Consider the following 13,702-nt stretch of genomic DNA (forward strand, 5'->3'; position numbering starts at 1 on the left):
GGCTTTCGTGGCTTCCGTTTAACTATCCATGTAGCGCAAATTCAGTTTTGTTCATCAAAAAGGCATCCACGAAGGCAAATTTCTCCAAATACTTGATCCAGGAGTTCCCTTGTCTTCTGGATTGGATTTACAATTACAAGGATACGGAGTTGAACACAGGCAGTCGTAAAATTTTTGAAATAGTGTTTTCTTTTCTTTTATCATTTTTCTTTTCTTTTTTTCTTCTTTTTTACGTACTTTTTGTTCTTGTTTTCTTCTCCTGCCATGGCTTTTTTTTGTGCTTTTTTCTCCCATGATTTCTTATAGATTAAGTATTTTAGAAAGCTAAAAATTCGATGTCGACTGCTCTACTGTATTCAAACAACTACTACATATATACAAACATTTTTACTACTATTCAGCACTAGCTAAACTTCTAATATTCGTCTCTCTTCTTAAAAAATAAATAAATGTTCTTTTAACTGAATACGTAATATGTTACAAATAATAAATATTATTCAATAAACACCAGAGTCACAAACTGGCAGAGGAAATCTACCGTGCTACATTAAACAAATCATGGCGTACAAACTAATAAAAAAGGTTATAGTAGAACAAAAAAAATTATGCATAAAAGAACATCTTTGGTGGTCGTCAGATGCGTCTTTCTCAAATATCATCCCCTCCAGAAATTTCTTTTCCCCCCATTTTCTCTGTCTTACAAATTTTTAGAGCAGAAGAAATCATCTGCAGTATTTTTTCGATCGATCATTCGAAACCGAAACCATTAAAAAGAAAAGAAAAGAGGTCAAAACTTAAAATTACAAAAGTGTACGATTCCCTGCCGAGACTGAATGCTTTGCGAATGTTAAAAGAATTGACTGAGACATCGGAAAAAACCCTGAATTATTCTAAAACCGGAAAAATTTCAAATCATTTTTTGTTTAGTTGCAGCTGTCAAATGTTTGCTAAATTTATTCTTTATTATTTAAATTAATTGGCTTTTTTTTAATTATATTAGCAATCTTCTTTAATGAATCGTTCACACGTAATATAAACGTTTAAAATTGCTCAGACGTGGTGAGAATTCAAATAGTTTTAAAAAATATGTCTAAACCAATAATCAAACAATAGCAATAAAGCACGAATTATTCATTACTAAAAAATATCTTGCGCAAAAAGTTTAAAATTTCACAACAATGCAATTAAAAAAGTAAATAAGTTTTTCCGAGGAATAGCATATTTTGCAATTTAATTTTTTGGATTAATTAATTTATTCCATTGATTAATAAATTATGAAATATTTTGAATTCATAAATTTATTTTATCACGATATTTTATAACTTTTCATATTTTATAACCGTCGTTGAGCAGCAGACAACATTTTTAGTTTACGGCTACCAATGCTGAACTCCGTAGCCCTGTTATTTTGAACCCAGTACAGAAGACAAGGGAACTCTTGGAACAAGTATTGGGAGAAATTTTACATTCGTGCAGGGCTTTTTTATGGAACTAACTCACGTTTGCGTTACATAGAGAGGAAAACCTTCCACGGTTTATCTAACGGCAAGTGGACCCTAACCCATGATACAGCTACCACTGAGAATATTTCCCGTCATTGCTGTGGTCGGTGCAAACCGGGTGCGGAATTCGTATCGACCAGCCATTGCAGTGATTCAAACCCGGTCACCTCAATCGAAGACAAGCGCTCTATACTCTGAGACGATGGACTAATATTTAATGTTCAACTCCGTGGACTTATTACTTTTAATAATTTTATTTTAAGTATGAAAAATTTGAAATATTAATCACAGTGGTAGTTGCGATTTTATAATTAAAGAGATAATAAATAAATAAAAATAACAATACAATTTTTTGTCTTTTTAGTCGCCTGTGGCATTACTGTTACAAGTGGAAGTTAAAGGGTTAACTGAGATAGCCTCTAAAAACTAGAGTTATAATTCAAAGGCAACATACCATGGCGAAAAAAGCGCTCTAGCAATATGGTTAATTCTTCGCCAATTTAAAACGGACAAAGCTGCATTTTATTACAGAACTGATAGAGAACATTGCAATTTTAAAGCTGAAGTAATTGCTGTTTACCCCCTGAGTCGCCTCATTTTATGTTTCCACCCAAAATAAAAAAGGAATTCTTGTACTTACAACGTGTGGATGCATTTATTAAATTGGACCTTCAATTCCGAGGGCCATAAAAGCGTCAGGAAGGGGGGGGGGGAAAGAGCCAAATTGACTGAGAAATTCTCACGACCCGCATGGGGTGTTGATTTGGCGGGTTTCCTCTCATCCCAGTTATTGGACGGAAGTTTGCTAGATATACTTTTGGATAAAAATTTTTTATTTAAATGTTTGCTGGAGGTGTGGTGCTATTTTTTTTTCAATCGCTTGTACGCACCTTGTTTGAGGATTAAACAAGGATGACATTCGATATTCTACTGAGGAGTGTTCAAGACTGTTGCTGTACCCATGAATGATAAAATCGTCAGGTCTCTTCTTTTCTTCTTTTTTTTTTTTAAATACCAGAAAAGTCTCCCTGTAAAAATTTTCTCGAGGGAGGAAGGACTTGCTACTAGGAACATATTTATTAAAATATTTTTAAAATCATATATACATATTTTTCTTTTTTATTGTTATTTTTTTTATTGTAATTTATTTTTTGCGCACATATCATACCTGCCAACTTTCACTCTTTCCGAGAATGGATTTTCAGAGTGGTTGTAAAACAATAACCGAAAAACAATCTGACTCAAAAATATATTTATATTTTGAACCCGTTGAAATTCACTTGCGCAAAGATTATTATGCTTTTATATATTTATTGTAATTATTTATATGTAGTGGTGGTCAAACTCATTTATAATTATCATTATAATTCAAAAAGTTAATTGGAATAACATAAATATTGCTACCACTTTAAATATAAAAATAAAATCTTCCGGAAAATCCGGAAAAGTTGGCAGGTATGACATATGTATTGTAAAAATACATGCGCGTACCAAAAAGCTTTGCAAAAATATTCTTTATTTTGAATACAGCCACTTCCACAAAAAATTTTTACTCAGCATTAAAAGTTTAAATTATAATTAAAAGACAATGTTATATTTTAATTAAATTCTTTAAATGAAATATGAGGATCACAGAAAGGGGTGGGGAAAGAATAATTTCTCGTTTTCAATAATTTAAATTTTTTTTTATAAACTTTACAATAAATGTTTGTTATATCTTTTAGTTAATATTATAAGAGTTAATTTATGTGATTTCCAGTTGGATGCAAGTGCACTCTCGCTTATGCTCGTGACAAAGGATATTTTATACAATTTGGTCTATGAGGAACGAAATTCTATAATAATTTTAAATTATTATCAAAGTTCAGGATTTAAAACGTTGCCCAATTGTTTTAGTCAGGACACATAAGATTTAAACAAAAAAATTTTAACAGAAAAAAAAAATATTCAAAATTTATACGTTTATAAGATAGATTAACTAAAATACTTCCACTCTACTTTAACGTAAAAATAGAAATATGATTTTTCCCACGCCGGGAATTGAACCCGGGCCTCCTGGGTGAGAGCCAGGTATCCTAACCACTAGACAACGTGGGAGATACTGATACGTTTTCACTTAAATTAAGCATTCTAATTTACCTTCTCTCGCCATATTCAGAGATGCCAACTGCTCCGGACAAACCAAAATAATTAAATAAACGGTAAATAACCTCTAAGTAAATTTTGCAAATATTTGACTATTTTTTCTTGCTTTTTTTAAAGGTATAGCATGACTAAAGTGCTATAAAGTGTGAGTCATATTGCCTACGAATTATATAGAAATAGTGGTGGAAAAAAATCAACTTAATTGAATTTATTAAACCAAGAATCACAATTGATAAACTACCACTTTAAAATATATATTTGCTGTCCGAAACAGGTTGGCATCTCTGCATATTGCAAACTTATACGTTCTTTCAACTATTAAAAATACCGGTAGCTATAACTGCAAACAAACTGGTAGTAATAACATTTTGACTTTTTAGTTGAGAGAAACAAGACTACAATTGCTTATAAGCATTAAAACATGTATCAACTCACAAAAAATTAACATGTAAACATGCTCAGTTGGAGCAAAAGAATTGGTAGCTGCAAATCGTTTCTTTTCTCGAAAAAAGAATATAGAAATAAATAAATTGCACAAAAAAATATTAAAATATCAATTTGTAACATAAAACCAAGATAGTATTTTACTATCTTTTAATAACCAAAATTTCAAAAAGCACTGCCTGAGAGAAATAAACTTTTAGAAGAAATATATATATTTTTTTATAAGAAAGCAGTGTGATTTTCTGACAATAAATACGTGCGGTAACTAATTATAACTATAAGCCGTAACTATAAATCACATTAATAAAAAAGCGATGCTCTTTATCTATGCCATCTGCATTTTTCATCACGTACCTTTCATTGTTTTAAATTTATATTTATTTATTAGTACACGCTAAATTTCTGCCTAAAAACTGTAAAAACCTGTATTACTTTTTTCTATTTTTACTCTTGCGACAAAATCGAAGAAAAATATACATTCGTAAAAGCTTTTTTTTTACATCAATAATTTTTGTTTCAAAATACTGAATGATTTAAACCGCTGATTTTAATCATTTTATTCAAATCATTGGCCCTGATTGACCTAATTAAAAATTATAAAATTCATGATAAAGAATCTATCAACTATAGCGAATTTCTTGCGGTCAGGAAAATTTTTTAAACTGGTAGCAAAAGAGTGAGGTATATCTGGATAGTTTAAACTATCAATAAATATTTGATTTAACCCTTTGGCTACTAACGGGACACATTTGTTCCAACAAATGTTTAAAAATTACTAATGGACATATGTATCCCACCATTAAGTACGGCCGGGATATATATCTCCCAGCCTCTAAATTGATAACCGCTTGTCAGAAAAATCCCAATACTAAATTTGCCTTATTTGTGACCTATTTTGTCCTTTTGAATAATAAACGCGACAAAAAAAATCCTTTTTTAAAATTCGTAGTCAAAGGATTAAAGGAAATATTTATGGTTGCAAAAATTAACTCCGGAATAATTTCGTAATTAACCAATGAAAGATAATCATAAGCACTTTTCAGAAATCTTGAAAAATCTTAGCTACCGCTCATTTATTTATTTTTTTTCCAGGTTGTGGGAACCCTGCGATAAGAATTAGTTGGGTGAATTAAACAGAAATAAATATTTAAAAAAATTTCGAACTTTAAAGATATAAAATGATTCTTCCCACGCCGGGAATTGAACCCGGGCCTCCTGGGTGAGAGCCAGGTATCCTAACCACTAGACCACGTGGGATACACTTCAACAGTTTTAAATTTAAAACTTTTTCTAATATTTGATTCTGTTTTCCTGCTAATTTTAAGAGTATTATTTATAAAATTGTACTGTAAAATTTTTTTCACTAGTGATAGTGACATAAGAATAAAATGTGGGCAAAAATAATTTAATGTTCTTGCCACAACTTATTCACCGAGGTACAACAATTCTGCATTAATATATGTTTTCAATTAATTCGCAAGTAGTGATGGTTAAAATCATTCTAAGTTAAATTTTTAGATTCAAAAATGAAATAGAAAAGCATAACTGTTGCTGTCGCTTAAATTATAAAAATAAATTCTTCATGATTAAAGAATTACCTTCAATTGCAATTTTTATTTCTCTGTCAGTTTTTACTTTGATCTTTCTTGCTAAATATTGATGTAAATATTAAATTCATTTTAAACGATAAAACTATGACTTGATATTTTAAAAATCTGAAGGATCAAAAATATCATTAAGGTTTTTATGTAATTCGATGCATATTGTTCGATTATATACATTTAAGATTGTTATCTTTTGACATTGCCGTTTCAACATTTGAATAAATATAATTAGGGCTTTATTATGCTTTATGAATTGGTCATCCTAGATTTATTAGAGATAATTTTATTAATGTATTTAAAAGCGATATTTTTTACACGAGCTACGCAAAAATATAAATGTTGTCTAATATTATAAAAACGTAAGGACTTAAAATATTAACTTACCTGTCAAACAATCGTATAATTGTATTGTTTTAATTTTTTCATTAACTAAAGGAAGTTTCAACTGACTTCATTCTATTTAATTCATTACTTCACATTCTAATAAAATTCTAATAAAATTCTAATGAATTCATTACTTTGCATTCTAATTATTATAATCTCTCATTAACTATTTACATATTTTCCTAATTACCAACTTGCCCAGTCATTGAGTGAATATTTAACTGGTAGCAATATTTTTATTTTAAAAATCCTAATGGTATGATTTTAAATGTAGATGAAGAAGTTTAATATAAAAAATTGCTAATGCCATTTTTTGGCTGGAACATTAACATATTAATGCCAAATTTGAGGATTATTCATTGAAAGACTAAAAATTAATACTGGTAGCAAACAAAATACTATGAATGTTATAAAGTGGTGAACAATTAAAAACTAAAGCTTTCTGAATTATGGGTGATTTTGGCAACACTTTAAAAGGCTCTCTTCAAAAATAATTTTATGGCTTTCTAGATGAACTCTTGAGTTGCTCACATGTAGTAGTGTGGAAAATAAATTGAAATCAACTTTAATAAACCAAGAAATCCTGTAAGATAGCTAATGTTTTGCAACGAGGCCAACTTACTTCGAATAAAGAATAAATAGTTTCTTCATATGTCTCTAAATTTATGTTTCAATATATGATTCTTGGTTTCGTAAATTCTAATGACAGAGTTGGTTTGGTAAACAGAAGAAGAAAAATATCGGGGAGCTGCTAGATAATGCGTTTTTCGAAAAATATTTTATAGTGTGGTATTAAATATTTTATAGTATGGACAATTAAAAACTAAAGCTTTTAGAATTTTGCCAACATTTTAAAAGTTACCATGAAGACCATGATAGAGCTGAAATTCAGTGGCATTTCATAAAAACTTATGATTCATTTTCATGTAGTGGTGTGGAAAATAACTTTAAATCAAATTTACAGAACAAAGAATAATACATAAAAACATTAATTTAGATACCACTAGTAAAAAAGAATTTCTCCAAAAAACGTAACAAGTTCGCTGCTTTGCAACTGTGATTGAATTTCAGGGATGTCACTAGCGACGGAAATGTAAAAAGTGGGGACAAATTAATAGCAAAAAAGATAAAATAAATAAAAGAGTTAAAATTTCTTTTAACGTATTTTTTTTTTCTTTTTTGCTTACTAATGTGCTGGCTACGTATGCATACCTGCTAACTTTCACTCTTTCTGAGAATGAATTTCCCAAGTGGTAGTAAAACAATAACCGAAAAACAATCTCACTCAAAAATATATTTATATTTTGACTAGGTTAAAATTCGCTATCGTAAAGATTAGTGTAGTGATTGGCTCACCGCTAGAGGGCGATTAAAGATTTAAGATAGAGAGAATGAAGAGGAGCCGGCGCGTAGGCCGGTCTTTCCTCGATAAGAGAATATTTCTGTAATTCTATTTTGGCCGCTGAGGGCCCTTATAATATATTCATTAAGTTTTGTTTTGTCGTTTTAAATATTAATAAATATTATTTTGTTGTGTTACATTGGATATATTTCAAAAGCAATAGTGCACATAACAATTAGTATGCTTTTATATATTTGTTGTAATTATTTATATGTAGTGGTGGTCAAACTCATTTATAATTATTATTTTAATTCAAAAATTTTAATGGCATGACATGCGTTTCGGTACCACTTCAAATACAAAATTAAAATCTTCCGGGAGTTGGCAGGTATGCCTTTCTACTTACTAATGAACTGGGCGTCTGAGGCTATTACGGCCCTTTGGGAAAGGGCTGTAAGGACAACTGGGATTTATACTTCATACCTGCCAACTTTTAATCTTTCCCATTTTCATTTTTTCCAGTGGTATTAAAAGGGAATCAAAACTTCAATTTTAAGCAAACAAATACGTTGTATTTGTGAAAACTTAAGTTGACAATCATGATAGTAACGCATATTAATATATGTGTTTAATTTTTGAAAGAATTGTGGATAATTTTTGAAAAATTAAGTTTATAAAAGAAAAAATAGTATATTCTTACTACCACATTAAATATGAAAATAAAATCTTTCGGAAAATCCGGAAGAGTTGGCAGGTATGATACTTGCTTTAAATATAAAACATTTGCAATGTAATTCACGGTGGTAGATTTGATTTAATTAAATCGATTAAGTAAATATAAATGAATTCATAGTCTCTACCACTTCGTACATTTTTAGTAACAAGTGGCAACCCTGAAAAAGCCATTTCGCTGTCACTTGGGAAAATTAACCTCGAAAACCGCAAAAGCACTATTAACCTATTACTTAGTACACTTTTTCTTTTTTTTACGTAACATAACACTTCTGGTGATAGTTTAATCTTCGAATTTAATATTGTAACAATAATAATATTCAACCGTCATTTTCCATCAAACGAAACCAAGTCAAACCCTTTTTACTTATTTATTTTTTAAAAAAAATTCTCCCCTTAAAATGTACCTGTACCAATAGCTGGTATAGGAAAGATGATAGAGTTTAGTATATAAGAGAGAGTGAAAGAAAAAAAAACCTTGTGCAAGGTTTATGGGAAATAAATTACAGGTTATTGGGACAGACAGAGTTGAGATTATAGAAAGTTTTTTTTACATCCCTTTTCATCCTGTTAGAAACCGGTTCCCAAAGGGAGGGAAGAGATTTCACCCCACCCCTCTGATCTCTCCGGAAGAGTTCAAACAGTTTCCATTTCTTATTTTAATTTTTTTTTTTTTTTTTTTTTACGTGAAATGAAAGATGTAACTTATTCTTTGTGTGAGTTTTGTAAATATTGCACAGTATTTCATGTTCCATTTAGCTTTTTTTTTCTCAATTTATTTTATTTTACAAAAGCCGGCACAATTTAGGGTTTACAACTACTGATCTTCAACTCCGGTGCCTTGAAATTTTGAACCCAATCCAGAAGACAAGGGAACACTTGGATCAAATATTGGGAGAAATTTACCTTCGTGAAAGTCGTTTTGATGGAACTAACCCGTATTTGCGGTACATGGAGAGGAAATACACGAAGAGCTCCCATGGTTAGCCAGACGGTAAAGGGACTCTAAACCATGATCCGTCTACCACTGAGGATATTTAACGTCAGTACTATAGTTGGTGCAAGCCGGGTGCGGGATTCTTATCGACCAGCCATTGCTGTGATTCGAACCCCGGCTCAATCTTTTTTAATTGAAATTTATTTGAGAATAACTTTCGTTTTCGAATGTTTTGTATCATGTAATCATTTGTATTTATTTCAAATAGTCATTTGTGTTACCATACCAAAATTTACATTTAATTACTTATATAAAATTTACTGTAGAATATTTTTTCAAGAATCTTTTGGGTTTGCTCTCAATGGTCATAACTAAACCCAGGGGCGCGACAGCCCATAAAAGGCCATGGCCTATGTGCCCATCTCAGTTTTCTTTACCTTGAGTTCTGGGGTGCAGGAACAAAAGTTCTGGTTGGGTGGTCACCGGAATGCCGAACCCCCAGTGTTTAGTCCCTAAGTATGCTTGATACTTATTTTATCTACCCAGTGAAGAGTGAAGGGATGAAAGGCTGCACTTGATTTCTGAATTTCCTTGAAGAAATTTTCCGCAATTTTTTTTTTTTTTTTTAATAAATTTAACACAATTTTATCAAACTTGCAATTTTTTTTCTAATTCTCTGTTATATTTTTTAAAACACTTCAAAAGTGAAGAGATTTTAGCGTCTTAGGTAAGCATTGCTCATCATACCCTCCTCTCCTCTTGTTACTAAAAATAAAGAAATCACAAAATCCCTCACCCCTGCTTACTCTATGCCCCCCCCCCTCTTCATCTAAAGAAGTCTCTGTAACTCAACACACAGAAATTTTTAGCACTTTTTTTTTATCTCCTCTATTTTTATTTATTTATTTATTTCAATTACAACGGTGATGTGTTAAATTAAAGCTTGATCTCACGAATGAAGAATATTCTTTTACCCACATTCAACATAAAATTATAAATAAGGTATTTTTACTACCGTAAACTACACAAAAAATTCTGTGAGTAGCTTTCCAAATTTTATCCGAAAATCTTCTTTCTCAAAGAACAAAATGTTCTTTGAAGAGGGGCGAAGATAGTGAACTAAATTCTTGGAATTCGAAAACTGGTTTCGTTCTTCTTCTGAAAATAAATCATTCTACTCCTAAAGAAAAATAATCGTCGGCGCATGCCACAAGAAGGAAAAAAAAAAAAAAAACGTAGCCCTGATGATTGCTACAGATAAACTCTTCACTTCTATATTGCTGTTACAAAAATGTTTATGTGCTAAATTCAGAGGAAGAAAAATATTGTTAAAGAGCCCACGCATTAGATTTAAAAACACAGCTACTATGAGTATATTCCATTTTTCGTTTTTTAAAATTTTATTTTATCATATCATTGACTATTATTTTGTACCAGAAACACATAAATTTTTTGTCCAATTCCAATTATGTACATTATTTGCGTTGAATAAGAATTAATTAATTTATTTTTTACTGAAAATGAGATAATTATAAAATTATATACAATGGATGTAATTACCCATTATGCAAGAAACACGAGGATGGTTAAGAGGTCACTATATCGTGGGAGACACTTTTCATGGCAAGTTCTGTTTCACTTCCATTGGTATTCTAAAATTCAAAGAAAAGTACGTTAAAGTTAAATCTAGAGTAAATCATGAAGTTTCAAATAATAAAAAAAATTTTCTTTTTTTTTTATTCTTCAAAATACGAAAATTTAAACAAATTATGAGTGGTTAACTTAGGAATACGCAGTGTTATTCTGAAATAATTTGATTTTATTTTTTTACCATTCAATATTTCATGGTTAATTTTATGTTTAACTGAACTCACTTTATCTATACTTTCAATTACTTCTTCGGGTTAAAGAGAATTTGTCCTCGAGGAGTTCTCCAGCCGTATATGGTCCTTTTAACTGATTTTAACTATAAACAATAATAAAATTCTAAAACCGGAACCTTCCTTCCGTGAAATGACACTGGGTGTATAACTGAAGGTTTCATTGATGGTGATTTAAAAAAAAGGGGAGGGGGATTATTATAGATTAATTTTAATTCTTGTGCAAGTTTTGAAAATTAAATAATCAAAATTATAAAATAAAATGATAGTATGAAGTATAAATAAAAGAAATGTGTAAATAGTACTGAATATTACAAAAAATTTTCAATAAGACATATCAGTCATAAAATGACTTGGTTATATCATTCAAAATAATCGAAACATTATTCGATATAGTGCGCTGGCTTTACCACCAGAAATATTTATTTCTGCTTGTTTAATTTATAGATCTACATTACATTAAGTAGGGATGACCGAAATTTTTCACTACCACTATAATTTAGATTTCGAATTATTCATAGATATGATTTCTTACGTTCATTTATATTATATTATACGTTCTCCTTTAATAAAAGCAGAAAAAAATACGATATATTATATAGATAGTGGCAAATTTTATTATCCCGTGTCAACCCTCCGTTATATTATGACAAGTTTTGTACAATCTATTTAATTAACACGTTGAATCCCATGGGGGTGACCGGTGAAGCCAAGATTATTAGAAACACACAATTCGAATAAATTTTTTATATTATTATCGTTACTAAAATGGCTTGAAGAAACTAATGCAATATAGAACACACAAAAATAGTTTTATTTATATACACAGAGATGCCAACTTGCTCCGGACAGCGAATAAATATCATCAAGTAGTAGTTTATTAATTGTGATTTTTAGTTTAATAAATTTAATTTAGTGGATTTTTATCCACCACTATTTCTAAACAATTCGTAGGGTTTTATAATTCGCCACTTTTTTCAGATAGTGACCTATCTGAAAAAAGTGGCGAATTATAAAACCCTACGAAAGCTTAACCTTTTAAAAAAACAAGCAAAATCTGTTTAATATTTGCAAATTTAGTTTGTAGGTATTTACCATTCGGCCAGATGGGCAAGCCTTGTAAAATTAGTGTGTTAAACTTATTTAAGTTGACCAAACCTAAAACTTTTTAATCAACTTTTATTTTATTAAATATCTTTGCCAAATTTATTTAATAAATTATTTTGATTTATTAATTAAATTTTAAAAATCCAAGTGAGATTTTTTGGAGTAATGATTCGTTATGATGCATAACATCATGTGGAAAAACATAAATAACATATTATATGTAATATATAGAATAATATATATATAGAAAATATATAAAATTTCTATATATACATGTAATGTATATATAGAAAAACATAAATAACATAATATGTATATTATTAGAAAATTATGTATTGAAAGAATATATTATTTTGTATAGATATATATATATATATAATGAGGCTCTCATTTTATTTATTTTTATTTAAAATTGTTAATATATTGCTACGTCCATGGTTAATACTTAAGATTAGCATTCTTATTACTTTTTGACATCCTACAGATCCAAGTCTATAAATATTGACCCTAAAATTACTTATCACAAAAAGTCTTTTTATTTAGTAATTCTATCGCGTATCTTAAAAAAAATCTTTGAAATATCTTCTATTATTTTCTTCTACAAGATCGCCCATAGTTTAGAAAGACCTGTTTTGAAAGCTGCTTAAATACTGAGTTAATTCTTTTTTTGGGGAACATGGCAAAAAGAAAAAGCTCGTTTTTCTTTCACACAATAGACGCCAAGTTAAGTGTAAATTATTTTCTCCATAAACTGCAAATTTTCGTCTTCAAAGGTAATTCACCGTCCAAGCCTTAACATAAGCTGCTTATTATGTTAGGAAAATAACCATAAACACAACAGTAAGGAATTGTGTTTGCAACTTTGCCCGCCCTAGCTACCTTCGAAATTCTTTATCACTTTTCTTTTTTCCACCATTAAGAAGCTTGTTACATATGATTTTCTTCCTAAGAATTCTGTATTGTAGTATTCATTTTCTTTCAGGAAACCTTGAAAAGGTCGAGTAGTTTAAGGTTATTTTGTTTGTTGGGAAAAAGCTTGTATCAAGATCAAGTTTAATTGCATATATATTTTACTTCATAAGTGATTTATAATGAGGGTTACTTAAATTAAACTAAATTAATTTTAGATTAAATTTGGCTGGAAAAAGTTTAAGGAACATGTGTAATCTTAGCTAATGAGAAATTCTTGAATTGTTTTATTAGTCAATTTATTTTTGTATTGTAGTAATCGTAGATTTTCTTCTAATTGGATTAAAAGAAAAATACGTTCTTTATTTTAAATAGGATTTCTGTAATAACGAGTATGAAAATTAATTTAATTGATATAATTTTTTTAGGTAGAAATATATATTTTTAATTCAACCTCTTCAAGATGAACGAGTCATAAATGCGTTCGTACAGAATCAGAACTTAAAAAACTAAAAAGCGGTAGCTTGAAAGTCGATGTGGGTAATTTTAATCTCTTCGAATCTGTTACAATCTTTACTTATGAGAAATTCTAGAATTATATTATTAGTCAATTTATTTCTGTATTGTAATATTCGTAGATTTTCATTTAATTGGATTAAATGAAAAATGCGTTTTTTATCTGAAATAGGATTTTAATAATACCGGATATCGAAATT

At 29.5% G+C, this 13,702-nt stretch overlaps 1 protein-coding gene and 2 non-coding genes across 3 annotated transcripts in view; 1 reads left to right on the forward strand and 2 right to left on the reverse strand.

Moving 5' to 3' along the window:
* Positions 1-13,702, forward strand: part of LOC147808633 (uncharacterized) — a 106,192-nt gene that overhangs the window by 26,983 nt on the left and 65,507 nt on the right. The gene's annotated exons all lie outside the window — the stretch shown is intronic.
* Positions 3,528-3,599, reverse strand: TRNAE-CUC (transfer RNA glutamic acid (anticodon CUC)). The gene has a single exon. It is a non-coding gene; the product is annotated as a tRNA-Glu (tRNA).
* Positions 5,277-5,348, reverse strand: TRNAE-CUC (transfer RNA glutamic acid (anticodon CUC)). The gene has a single exon. It is a non-coding gene; the product is annotated as a tRNA-Glu (tRNA).

This window comes from Parasteatoda tepidariorum, chromosome 5 (assembly GCF_982258835.1).
Source record: "Parasteatoda tepidariorum strain Cologne lab strain chromosome 5, Ptep-v5.0, whole genome shotgun sequence".
Taxonomy (NCBI): Eukaryota; Metazoa; Arthropoda; class Arachnida; order Araneae; family Theridiidae; genus Parasteatoda; species Parasteatoda tepidariorum.